The 13,631-nt window shown below is 50.3% G+C and overlaps 2 non-coding genes across 2 annotated transcripts; both read right to left on the bottom strand.

Moving 5' to 3' along the window:
• Positions 1–2,805: 2,805 nt before the first annotated feature.
• On the bottom strand, positions 2,806–2,877 carry TRNAQ-UUG (transfer RNA glutamine (anticodon UUG)). The gene has a single exon. It is a non-coding gene; the product is annotated as a tRNA-Gln (tRNA).
• Positions 2,878–5,181: 2,304 nt separating this feature from the next.
• TRNAF-AAA (transfer RNA phenylalanine (anticodon AAA)) lies at positions 5,182–5,254 on the bottom strand. Its single transcript has one exon. It is a non-coding gene; the product is annotated as a tRNA-Phe (tRNA).
• Between the last annotated feature and the right edge of the window lie 8,377 nt (positions 5,255–13,631).

Raw genomic sequence — 13,631 nt, 5'->3', positions numbered from 1 at the left:
GAAAAACAACTGAGGAAAGTTGGCAGTTTTTCAAAGGAACGCTATTAAGAGCCCAAAAGCAAGTTATTCCGATGGTTAGGAAAGATAGAAAATGTGGCAAAAGACCACCTTGGCTTACCCTTGAGATCTTGCGTGACCTACAAAATAAAAAGGCGTCATATAAAAAATGGAAGCTAGGTCAGATCACGAAGGATGAATATAGGCAAATAACACAGGAATGCAGAGGCAAGATTAGAAAAGCAAAGGCACAAAATGAACTCAAACTAGCTATGGGAATAAAGGGAAACAAGAAGACTTTTTATCAATACATTAGAAGCAAGAGGAAGACTAAGGACAGAGTAGGCCCACTGCTCAATGAGGAGGGGGTAACAGTAACGGGAGACTTGGAAATGGCAGAGATGCTTAATGACTTCTTTGTTTCGGTCTTCACTGAGAAGTCTGAAGGAATGTCTAGTATAGTGAATGCTTACGGGAAGAGGGTAGATTTAGAAGAGAAAATAAGGAAAGAGCAAGTTAAAAATCACTTAGAAAAGTTAGATGCCTGCAAGTCACCAGGGCCTGATGAAATGCATCCTAGAATACTCAAGGAGTTAATAGAAGAGGTATCTGAGCCTCTAGCTATTATCTTTGGGAAATCATGGGAGACGGGGGAGATTCCAGAAGACTGAAAGGGGGCAAATATAGTGCCCATCTATAAAAAGGGAAATAAAAACAACCCAGGAAACTACAGACCAGTTAGTTTAACTTCTGTGCCAGGGAAGATAATGGAGCAGGTAATCAAAGAAATCATCTGCAAACACTTGGAAGGTGGTAAGGTGATAGGGAATAGCCAGCATGGATTTGTAAAGAACAAATCGTGTCAAACTAATCTGATAACATTCTTTGATAGGATAACGAGCCTTGTGGATAAGGGAGAAGCGGTGGATGTGATATATCTAGACTTCAGTAAGGCATTAGATACGGTCTCGCATGATATTCTTATAGATAAGCTAGGAAAGTACAATTTAGATGGGGCTACTATAAGGTGGGTGCATAACTGGCTGGATAACCGTACTCAGAGAGTAGTTGTTAATGGCTCCCAATCCTGCTGGAAAGGTATAACAAGTGGGGTTCCGCAGGGTTCTGTTTTGGGACCGGTTCTGTTCAATATCTTCATCAACGATTTAGATGTTGGCATAGAAAGTACGCTTATTAAGTTTGCGGACGATACCAAACTGGGAGGGATTGCAACTGCTTTGGAGGACAGGGTCAAAATTCAAAATGATCTGGACAAGTTGGAGAAATGGTCTGAGGTAAACAGGATGAAGTTCAATAAAGATAAATGCAAAGTGCTCCACTTAGGAAGGAACAATCAGTTTCACACATACAGAATGGGAAGAGACTGTCTAGGAAGGAGTATGGCAGAAAGAGATCTAGGGGTCGTAGTGGACCACAAGCTTAATATGAGTCAACAGTGTGATACTGTTGCAAAAAAAGCAAACGTGATTCTGGGATGCATTAACAGGTGTGTTGTAAACAAGACACGAGAAGTCATTCTTCCGCTTTATTCTGCGCTGGTTAGGCCTCAACTGGAGTATTGTGTCCAGTTCTGGGCACCGCATTTCAAGAAAGATGTGGAGAAATTGGAGAGGGTCCAGAGAAGAGCAACAAGAATGATTAAAGGTCTTGAGAACATGACCTATGAAGGACGGCTGAAGGAATTGGGTTTGTTTAGTTTGGAAAAGAGAAGACTGAGAGGGGACATGATAGCAGTTTTCAGGTATCTAAAAGGGTGTCATCAGGAGGAGGGAGAAAACTTGTTCACCTTAGCCTCCAATGATAGAACAAGAAGCAATGGGCTTAAACTGCAGCAAGGGAGATTTAGGTTGGACATTAGGAAAAAGTTCCTGTCAGGGTAGTTAAACACTGGAATAGATTGCCTAGGGAAGTTGTGGAATCTCCATCTCTGGAGATATTTAAGAGTAGGTTAGATAAATGTCTATTAGGGATGGTCTAGACAGTATTTGGTCCTGCCATGAGGGCAGGGGACTGGACTCGATGACCTCTCGAGGTCCCTTCCAGTCCTAGAGTCTATGAGTCTATGGAGCCTGGGTGTTTCTCTGCTTCTCGCCAGCTGGAGAAAAGCCTCTTGGGGTAAAATCTCCTGCCCCATGGCAAAAGTGAGCACCCTGAGTGGGAATGGTAAGAGGACCCACCAGGGGGGCTGGCCCTGCTTTCCTACCCTCTTCGATAACGGCCACAGAGCATCAGCAGCTGCCTCGCATGCTGGTCTGTGGGTGGCCTTCAGTGGGTGTTTGGCATGGCAGGGAGTAGGCTGGCTGAGTGTTTTTGTGCCTGTCTGAAGGCCACACATAGGCATGGTCCTGCCCTCCTCTTGCCCTGTCCTCGGTTGTTGTGTGGCTTTTAAGCCTTCCCTTGGAGCTGTCAGCACCAACCGCCTCTGCTCTAGGTGCCCAGAGGAGGAGAGGTGTGCTGTGCTCCAGCCTGGGAAACCTGGCCCTGGCACTCCTTCCTTTAAATGCCATGTGGGCAAGAGGAAGAGCTGCAGCTACAGGGACCAAAGTTGTGGACATCAGATGAAGCAGCAAGAAACCAAACCATCAGGTCAAGCCGCAGGAATCTCTAGCCAGACTGATAAGTTCTAGGACCCCACCCTATAGCGGCCAGCTGGACCAAAGACCTATCTCCAGTGGGCATCAGTGACCCATGAGGAGGAGAAAAAAACCTTGCTGAAGTTTACCCAGGCAGAAAGTAACTATACACATTGAGCTCCAAGACTTTGCAGCAAACTACAATACCTGCAGGAGGTCCCACTGAGATTTGAACTCAGATTCCAGGATTCAAAGTCCTGAGTGCTGCCCATTACACCATGGAACCTGCTCCCATTTTGTTTTCTAGACTCCTGGGTCTCTTGGCTGACTGGTTTGCACTCTGCACTTATTGCTTCCTCTCGCAGGACTCTCTCTCCTCCTCCAGTGACTGTTGTCCTGCACTATGGGATCCGCGGGTCCTGCCCTGAGTCCCCACATCCCCCTGCTTGGTCTCCATTCCCTGCAGGCTGCAAAAATGTCAGGGGAGGACGCCCCTCCCTTCACTCGGTGCTCCCGCTCATATCGGCCAGCTGCAGCCTCATCTCATGGAACTCGGGCAGCTGTCACTAGATTCGGTTGTACAGTCACAGGATCACTGGCTCCCCAGCCTGGATGCTCTTGTGGAAATCCCACAGGCAACACTGCAGGACTTGGCACCATTGGTTTCTTTGATATTGCGGTGTTTGCCTGACCGCTGGAACAAAGCCGCCAACTCCTCCCTCACCGACTTCCGTCAATCCCTCTGGTTGCCATAGAACCCTCTGATGCTTTCCTGTTCTGCCAACACCGCCAAGCCTCAACCCCCTGCTCCTTTATCTTGCAAGCTCTGGATGTTCAGCTTCCAATGTCCTCTGCCCTGGGTCAGGGACAGGGACAGCTCCAGGCACAAGCGCAGCAAGTGCATGCCTGGGACGGCAAGCTGCAGGGAACGGCCTGCCAGTCACTGTGAGGGTGGCAGTCAGGCTGCCTTCAGCAACATGCCTGCAGGAGGTCCTCTGGTAATGTGGATGTTGCCTCTCTCCTGATTCCTGAGGAAAGGAACCTTTCCAGGAAATGGCCATGGATTCTAGGAATCTGCATGTGGCTGGTGGAGAAGCACCAGGAGTCAATTGGCTCCTGGCACACAAGGCAATTTAAAACTGGGTGCCCAGACAGGGGCTTGAATCCTGGATCCTCAGATTAAGAGCTTGACGTGCTACCAACTGAGCTAGTTGAGATCATCTTCTCCGTTCACCCCAAGAGCGAGCAGATAGGCAAAAGAGAGGAAAAAATGTCCCCAGAACCCCTCCTCTTTTTCTGCACAGCCGCTGACTGTCAGCAGGATTACTCCTCCTCCTCCCTTCTGTGCCTCAGTGTGACTAAATCTCCACACCTAGACAGCCGGTCCATCCGCTGCACCCCAATCCCCCATGCCTGAGCCTCCCTTCCAAAGCCCTGCACCTGGCTCCATAGAATTAGGTCTCACGTGTTGCTGGGAACTCGACTTCTTGTGCCCAGAAAGTCTCAGCCCCCCTCAGTAGATGACCTGAGAAACACAGTGTCTGCCTTTTCCAAAGAAGTGCTTGGAGGGTCTTTTCTTATGTTACCATGTGGCCTAACGGATAAGGCGTCTGAGTGTAGATCAGAAGATTGAGGGTTTGAGTCTCTAGGTGGTTGTGTTTCTGCAGTTTTACTATTGTGCTGAACGTCCTGCTCCCTTCAGGGCTGGAACCTCTTCTTGGCTGCTCAGGCCAATGCTCTGGCTTCAGCTAGAGCCTGGGAAGGAGTTGGGGGTTGGGCGTCACAAAGGCTGCGGCAGGAGCCCCAGGTGCTTCCAGTCTAGCCTTTGCCCTTCCTGACTTACCAAAGAAAGTGGGCGGCAGCCTGGGCTAGCGTGTGCACCTGTCCCTGTGCTGGAGGGTACTTGCTACATAGCGTCTTGGGAGCCTGGGTGTTTCTCTGCTTCTTGCCAGCTTGGGAAAAGCCTCTTGGGGTAAAATCTCCTGGCCCACAGCAAAAGTGAATACCTTGAGTGGGACCAGTCAGAGGCCCCACCATGGGGGCTGGCCCTGGGCCCTACTTTCCTTCTATCTTCTGATGTTGGCTACAGAGCATCAGCAGCCGCTCTGCATGCTGGTGACCTTCAGTGGGTGTTTGGTATGGCAGGGAGCAGCCTGGCTGGGTGTTTTTGTGCCTGTCTGAAGGCCACACCTAGATATGGTCCTGCCCTCAGTTGCTCTGTGGCTTTTAAGCCTTCCCTTGAAGCTGTCAGCACCAGCTGCCCAGAGGAGGAGAGGTGTGTGGGGTCACTTTTACAGATGCCCCTTCCTTGGTACTGCTCTTGCTCAGCTGCACAGAAGAGTTTTCATCCCCAACCCCTGCTTAGCAGCCCTCTGGCACCATTCCTGAGGCTGCCCTGCCTCACTTTCTTCCCACCATGTTGGGAAAGACAGCTCTCATCATTAAAGGTCAGAGGGGCCAACTAGGGGCAAGTAAGCCCCTTCTGTGTTTTCCTACTGCAGATCCCAAGGTCAGGAACTCACCTTGGGTGGAGGCACTGCTGTGCTCCCAGAGGGCAAGCCATCTCTGCACAAAGCATAATGACAGGGACTGCCAAAGCCCAGGATTGAACCACGGACCTTTAGATCTTTAGTCTAACGCTCTCCCAACTGAGCTACTTTGGCAGTTGCATGACAGTGTTTTGGCCTGTTGCTTCTCTATCTGGGATGTTTTTGTCAGCAGTCGCACACAAAAAGGACAGGAAAAGAATGGCTGCTTCACACCCCCACTGGAGGAACCCGGCGCCCTTAGCTGTGGTGAGTAAGAAGTGTCTGTTAGCTGACAGGGCCTGTCCCCCAGGAGCTGGAACAGTAGCTGCCACCTCACCCTTGGCTCCAGGCTGTGAGAAATGCTCATTGCCTGGCTGCATGGGCGGATGTTGCTCCGTGCTCTGGAGAGCGTCTGTATAGGTCTTTCAACCCCCCGTCTTCAATGAGACAGTCTGGTAAGGTCTCAAGTGTCCCCTCCGGCCTGGCAGCTGAGAGTCTGTGCAGACATCAACCCCCCTGCCAGCCCCAGAGCCAGCAGCAGCGCCAGGCCCCCCCCCAGCACCACAGGGGCACTCAATGCACTTGCTGTGGGGAAATGGCTCCTTAGTGTCCAGCTGCTAGAGTGAGAGTCAGGAGAGAGCAGTGTCTGGCTCACCTTGGGGGAGAGAAGAGACCTGATGAGTGCGGATCTCCCTCAGCCTCCCCCGCAATGCTGGTCAGTTGTATTGTCACTGTGATAGTCAGTGCTTCCCTTCAGGGCCGGCCCTAGAGGGGTCCGGGGCAAATCCCATGGAGTCACTGACTTGGCTCCTTTCACACACTAGAGAGAGGAGCAGAACCAGGGTTATGGCTGATCTATGGGGCACTAGGTGAGTGGCAGAGGCTACAGGCACTGAGAGTTTGCCTGACACCTCAGGGACACAGGGGGAGGTGGTGTCCCAGGCATCTCTATGAAAGGAGCAGAAGAGGATTTACTTGGGGTGGAGAGAGACTTGAGAGTGTCTCAGGGGGTTGTACACAGGGAATTGCTCGGATAAGATACTGGCTAAAACACAGGCCTCGCTGTGAGCAGGATTTGAACCTGCGCAGAGAAACCTTATTGGATTTCAACTCCAACACCTTAACCACTCAGCCGAAGTGTAAAGGTGCCCCAATGCCAGAAAAACTGGTAAACAATCACAATGACCAGGTGTGAAGTCATCTGAACTACAGAATTCCCACCGCAAACCTGGCTCCCAAAGCACCGGGGGGATTTGGGTTTGTTCTCTTTGCTTAGCCATGTGCAGTCGCACAGAGAGCGCGTTTAAAAGTCTCCCCTCCCACAGAGCGGGAATAGGAAATTATTCTCAACTTGAAGCCTGATGCGAATGAGGATGTCCGGACCACAGGGCTAGGGACTGACCTTTGCTATAGAAACCAGTGACACACGGAACCAGGCTAAGGAAAATGTTTCCTGGAGTCAATAACTGGATTAGCAGCAGTATTGTGCAGAGAAATGTCTCACAAGAGGAGACAGCGCATTGGTGGTTTGGTAGCAGAAGTCACAGCTACAGCAGGGGAGGTCTAGCTTTGGTTTCTGGCCAACAGAGGAAGGAGTTTTATTATCTCCAAATTTCAGTAGAAAAATTCAGACCCAAACTGTGTGTGGTGGGAGTTTCTCTGGTTTCGTTTGTTTTTCTCATTTGAAATGTCCTTGATCATTTTTCTGGGAAAACAATTTGGACAAGGCAAAGGAAGAGTTAGAACAATTACAAATCTCCATGGGAGTAAAGAGGGTCTCTCAGCACCAGGGGAGGGGTGGAGATTTTCATGGAAGGGAGTTGAGGAGATAAATGAGAGGCTTTTGCTCCAGCAAAGGGAGCGGCTTGGGAGTTTCATTTTTCCCAAGTGAATCCCCCCCCCACACACACACACTGCTTCCCTGCTGCTGATACCCCAGCTCAACTCTCACTGACACCCCCAGCATGTGACCTACAGCTTTCTCCTGACAAAGCCCTTATCTATCAGAGACAAAATCCCCTCATCTGCCCCTTCTCCCAGCTCAGCCCTCTGCCCCCAGAGCCCAGGACAACCCTGACCTAGCCATGCCGGGGGGTTGGGCTTAATCTTCAAGGTCGAGCGCAAAATCTTCAGCCGGGGATGTTTTGCTCCCTTCCCACCTCGGCCCAAGCGGCAAGGGGGAAATGGATGAGACACGCCGGCTGGAAGACACCTCTCTCCCACTTCTCTATAGCCTTCTGTGACGTTATTAATATGAACTGGGACCGTAGGGATCATTGTTGCCACCACTGTTATATATGTGCAGCAAATATTGTGCAAAGGTTGTCGTGTGAGTTGTCTATGACAAGGTTATGATTTGCTGGTTATAATTTTGCTGGCTGTGCGTTCCATTTTTGTATTTGAAGTTATGAATATGGGCTATGTACTTGTATCTCAAATGTATTTGATTCCAAGTAGCCTCAGTGTCATCAGCCCCCAAGTCCTTCAGGAGTCCATAGCAAAGAGACCCCTCCACCCACAATCCTGGACTCCCTGGGAGGTGCCTCCCACACTCCCCCCCAACCCAATGGGGCATCAAGGAATAAAGTGGTAGCATCTGGTGTCAGTGGGGTTCAGTGGCTCAGGCCAGACACCTGAGCTGGGGACCCACCCCCATAGCACTGCTCGAGGGCCTGGGCCCGGAGTGTTCACAGCCCCTTCCTTACCCCTCCGAGCCAGCCAGGCTCGTCACCTGGAATAAAGCAGAAGCGTCTGTCGGCCTCGCTGCTGTCCAAGTTCCAGGTGCTGCTGTTGTCCCACAGGAAGCGGGCCGAGCTGCTGGGGCTGGGAGAGGGATTCTCCACCTCCTGCCCTGGGAAGGCTGGAAGGTCCCCACTGACCGGGCAGGGCGATGTCTCCTGCTGGAAATCGGGGCTGGGCTCCTGGGGCTGCTGCTGCCCACACAACAAGCCTCGGAACCACCCTGCCCGGTTCTGCACCAGGGCTGGGTCCTGCTTGCCCAGCTGCATCCTGGCCCAGCTCCATTTTGGCCTTGACGGTGCCTCTCCCACCTCGGCGCCTGCACCAGGAGCAGGTTTCCTCTTCCAGAAGGCTGGGCACTTCCACCTCCTGGCCCGGCCGCGAGCTCCTTCCCTTCCATTGGGGACGGTTGGGCCGCTCGGCTCCTGGGGAAGATGGCAGCTGCTTTCCACAGGCTCTGGAGATGCCTGCAGAGCCTTCTTCCTGAACATCCTCAGGAGCCTGGCCATCCTGGAACCGAGCAGGGAGCAGATGTGAGTCTGGGGTCAAGGCAGCCTCTCACTAACCAACTTGTTTGGTCTCTCCCCATCCCTGCCCCAGCCAGAGCAGCTCCTCCTCCCCCCACGGGGGAGCAGGGAGTGCAAGCTACACACACTGGCAGGAGTTCATTGCATGATCTGCTCCCCCTCAACCTTCCCCCTCGTCATCCCTGGGGCTGCAAGAACCGGGGAGTCTAGTCCTTTTCGAGCACTGGGGTCAGTCACAAAGACCACTGGTCACTTTGGACAAGCAGCTCCCTCCTGCCAGCCCAGGACACACTCACACTTCCTCCCACCCATTCCCCACCCAGGCTAGAGAAGGAACAGAACTCAGGAGTCCAGACTTCTCCTGGGAAACCATTCCCCACTTCAAAGTCCCTAGACATAGCAAGGCCAGGGCCCCTTCGTTTCCCATTGATTTCCATGCTCAGCAGCTCCCCGGGTCCGGCCAAGCTCAGAGACTCTCAGCCTGGGGAACAGTCTCTCACAAGGGAAGGGATGGGAGCCCCATTGCTGGGAACTTGCCAAACACGCTGGAGACGGCTCTGGAGAAGCCCCTCCCCAGTCTGAGAGTGAGGGGCTTCTGGGGACTGTTTGCAAAACTAATGTCCTTTGGGAGAGATTCTCTCCCCCTCTTTCTGCCTCTCCCCAGACAGACAGGGGATGCCACCATGGAGCCCTAATGCCACGCACTTGCTCTGGTGATGAAGCGATGGATGGGGGATGTTCAATGTCATCCCTCGCCCTTCTCCTCACTCTCCAAGCCCAAGACAGGCTGGAGAGGAGGGTGGTGACCTGAGGAGTTACCCTGCCCAGCCAGCAGGCAGGGTGATGACACTGGGCGATCAGCTGGCTGTGAAAACAAGAGTCTGTCTTATTGCCAGGGAAAGGAGAAACTTGGCCAGCAGCAGGGGGTGCAGAACATCACCCTAGTGCAGGGGTGACAGCGCCTCCGGGATCCTGAAATCCCAGCACTTTACACACCTTCCTGGAGCCTCCCAACCCCCCTGGGCTGTCAGAACTGCAACCCCAACCCTACTGATGAGAAACAAACCTGGGGAGGGGAAGCTACTGACTCAGGGTCACACCAAGTGTCAGAAGTATAGATGGGACCCAGCAGTCCTTCTTTCCAGGTCCCTTTGCTAACCACTGCTGCACACTCCCTCCCACAGCTGGCAATTACAAGCAGGCCCTCATGGCCGCTCCCCCTGCCTATGAGAGGGAGTGTGCTCCGCTGGAGACACTGGACCAGGGGACTGGGAGTCAGGACTCCTGAGTTCCATTGATGGGATTTCATTCTTTCCCGCTATTGAAAAGTGCTGGGAATCTCCCAGACAAAGCTGCTCTGACAGTGCTAATCAGCATCTGACCATTCAAGGACGGAGCGCACTGCCCAGGAGGAGGAGTGTTTGGCTCTGGGGTTGCACTTCATCCCAGTCTAGAGAGAGGGGCCCAGCCATGGAGTTTGGCTCAAGAAGACCAATTCTCCAGTTTGTTAAGGGCATTTTGAATTCCAGTCCTGTGATCCAAAGTGCTTGGTGTCATTTGCAAATTTTAGAAGCATGCTCTCCACTCCATTTTCCAAATCAGTAATGAAAATATTGAATAGTACCAGACCCCGGACTGATCCCTGCCAGACCCAACAGGTACATCCTCTCTGTTGGACAGCCAGATATGGAGAAGGGCTCTTGGAGTCTGGGCTTTCAACCAGCTCTGCACCCACATCACACTGATTGCATCTAGACCACATTTCCCTGGTTTGCTTGTGAGACTGTCCTACGGGACTGTGTCAAAAGCCTTAGTAACACCGAGCTAGATCCCATCTACTGTCTACCCACCTTCACTAGGCCCGGAACCCTGCCGAAGAAGGAAAGAGGATTGGTTTGGAATGATTTGTTCTTGACAAATCCATGCTCACTAGTCCTAAGAACCAAACTATCCTGTTGGTGCTGCTGACAAACTGATAGTTTAAGAATGTACTCCAGTATCTCTCCAGCTATGGAAGTGAGGCGAGCTAGTAAGTCTCAGAGTTCTCTTTGTTCCCTTTTAAAGATAGGTCCTGTCTTGTTGAAGGGTGGGAAGATGTTCTTCTTCAGGGATCTCAGACGAGAACTGGAGCACAACACCTGGTTTGTTAAGGCCACAAAAACAGAGGCAGGAACCTCTTCTCTCCTCCTGGCAAAGAACCCCAGGTACCTGAGAGATAGGGACACACATCCATGAATGGGCTTTAAAAAAGGCAGTGGTTAAAAAGTTTTGCCCCAACCATTTCTTGTTTCCACAGACTAGACATTTTAGCAAACTTCAGAATTCCTTGGTGCTAAACACCGGGAAACTCCCCTTTCTCCTTCACAGAGGGTTTGAACGCCCCTTATATCACCCAGGCTAAGGACTGCCCAGAGTTCGAGAACTGTCCCTGTTCCCATTGGACAGATGGGGAGGAGCCTGAGGTCCAGAGAAGGGAAGTGACCTACCCAAGGGCCTACACAGCAAGGCGGTGGCAGAGCCAGAAAGAGAAGCCACCGGTCCTGACTCCTGTTCTAACAACCAGGAAACCTCCATTCCCCAGAGGCAGGGATAGAGCTCAGGAATTGAGATGGTGGAGAAATTTAATTGAAACCATTTCTATCAGAAAATTCCATTCAGACTAAACTACTTTCTTTCTCGAAATCAAAATAAATGGGATGAAAGTTCTTTGCAAAAATATTTTGTTGCAAAACAAAAGCATCTTCTGTTTGTCAGAGTGTGTTAAATTGCCTCATTGCACACAAAGAGGAGACACTTAGATTACAAACATGAGATAAGATGCTTCACTCTGAGCTAAGTAGTTGCTGCTCTTAACAATTTCAAAATAAAAAAAAATACAAATAAAAGAGACTATTTCAGCGAGTCTATTATGTCATAATTTGCTCTGAGCAAAGGTAATAGGACACCTCATATTGTGCACTACCCCTAGTGACACTCTCCAATGGATCCCCATCCTCCACCCACCGAGAGGTAGGTAGAAGCGGATCCTTATTATCCGTACTTGAAAGAGGGAGAAGCTAAGGCTGAGAAAGGAGAATTGACTTGTCTTAGGTCACACAGCCAGCCAGTGGCAGAGTTGGGAATAGGACCCAAGAGCCCTGATTTTCAAACTAACCATCAGATCTTGAATTTCAAACATTGACTGACTTTAGTAAAGTGTTCTCAAATGAGCTGCAGACCAACACTGCACAGTAGTTATTCAGCAAGTATTGTAGGAGAACTGCAATGTTAGAGAGAATCATGAACTATTCAGAGACTATTAATGCACTGAAGCAGCAGAATTCATCAAACATATAACTGGTTCTGACTTATTTCCTTGGTCTTCAAAGAGAGCAACAAGGACCTGAGTCTCCTCCCTGTCAATAACCCCCTGCTCAGCCAATCAGGGTAGAGACTGAGAACAGGAGGCCGAGGGTTTTCACCAGAGAGCCCAAAGGATGGCCCAAGTCACCAGTGGGGATCACTGCCCGAGCACTATTTCAGCTCCACATTTCTGGGTGGACCTCCCACAGTGTGTGCTGCCGAGCACTCCCCCGCAACACACACACACACACACACACCGCTCCTGGTGTTGGGAGGGGAACAGGTGAAAGGACAAAAGAAGAAAGAGACAAAGAGAAACGAGGGAGGGATGGATGGAGGAAAAGGTGAAACAAAAAGGACAAACCCTAATGTCCCAGTGATTCTAAAGGACAAAATCCCAGGTGCAGAATAAAATTCTGCATCCTTAAACGTGTATTTTCCATGCCTAGATTTCAACTATCAACAGAGAGATCAGACTGAACAGGTTTCAAACCTCGAGGAGGCTCTTACCTTCTAAACAGGGACATCTGTTTTCTAGTAAAATCACAAAAAGGGAAGGAGAAAACTCAAAAGAGGTTCCTCCTGGCGCTCACGTCCATGAACCTGAATACTCTCTCAGTCCTCAAAGAGAGACCTGGAGAAGGAGACTTGCTGAAGCAAAGCCGCAGAGGTCTCTGAGGTTTCCCCGGCCCTTCGCCCCTGTCCTACCTGGCTGATGTTGCATCTTTCTGTGAGGTCACCACCTCCCCACCACCTTTGACCAATAGTGTGAGGTCCTGCAAAAGGCCTTTGTGATGTCACTGCCACATCCCTCCCTTGCTGTGATAACGTTCTGCCCCTGGCCAGGCACTTTGGAGGTTTGAGCTACTCCCTGTGGATCACCCCACTCAAGGAGCATTCGTTCTAGGAAGCAAGCCGGCTAGACAGTAATACATCAGACGCTTCTCCCAGCACTACACTCAGTTTTTCAGAAATTAGTCAACTTTATGGCCAGAAGAGACCATTAGAGCATCTAATCTGACCCCCTGCATAGCGCAGGCCTCCTGTATGACACAATAGCTACTTTTGGGGCAAACACATTCCACAAAGGCATCTAGTTTTCATTAAATTACATCAGGAGATGGCAAATCCACCACTTTCCTTGGTAGCTTGTTCCTGTGGTGAATCATCCTCGCTGTTGCAGATTTGTGTCTTATTTGTAATATGAATTTGTCTCTTTTCACCTTCCAGCCATTGGGTCTTGTTATGACTGTCTCTGCTAGACTAAAGAGCCCTTTCATACATAATCTTTTCTCTCCATTAAGGCCCTTCAACACTTCAATGAAGTCACCTTTCAATCTTCTTTTGATAAGATAAACAGGTTGAGCTCGTTCAATAGCTCACTAGAAGGCATTTTTCTCCAGCTCTCAGAACATTTGTTGGCTCTTTGCTCATCAGAATCCTGAACCCCAACTGGATGTGGTTCTTGTTCTTCTGCACAACATAGCTCCTGGAGAAGAGGGATCTGCAAATGCACATTCATATGATACCTTTATTTAATTGATGAAAACATAAACTAGACACTAAGAGGATTGGAACTGATTTCAGCTGATGGACAGCTTCGCTAGGTTTTTATGCATTTGGACAGTGAAATGTTGAATGTTTACATTCATATCAAGCCCCCCATATAGTGGAGTTCCTGAACATAATGGAGAATGGAAATGAAAATGTTTTCCTTTTTTTTTAAAAAAAGAAAGAAAGTTATAGAAGAACACTGGGGTTTGAAGTGAGGACCACATGAGCTGCAAACAAACACTCTACCATTGTGCTATATCCTCATGACAACAGGTGCATGGAATCGTGATCTCCAGGACTTTGAAGGACAAACCCTGCTTCATCGACGTCCTTCACCATTCCCAGACCAC

The sequence above is a fragment of the Gopherus flavomarginatus genome, chromosome 16 (genome assembly GCF_025201925.1).
Source record: "Gopherus flavomarginatus isolate rGopFla2 chromosome 16, rGopFla2.mat.asm, whole genome shotgun sequence".
NCBI lineage: Eukaryota > Metazoa > Chordata > Testudines > Testudinidae > Gopherus > Gopherus flavomarginatus.
Note: the sequence above shows the minus strand (reverse complement) of the source record. Positions and strands in the feature narration are given on the sequence as shown.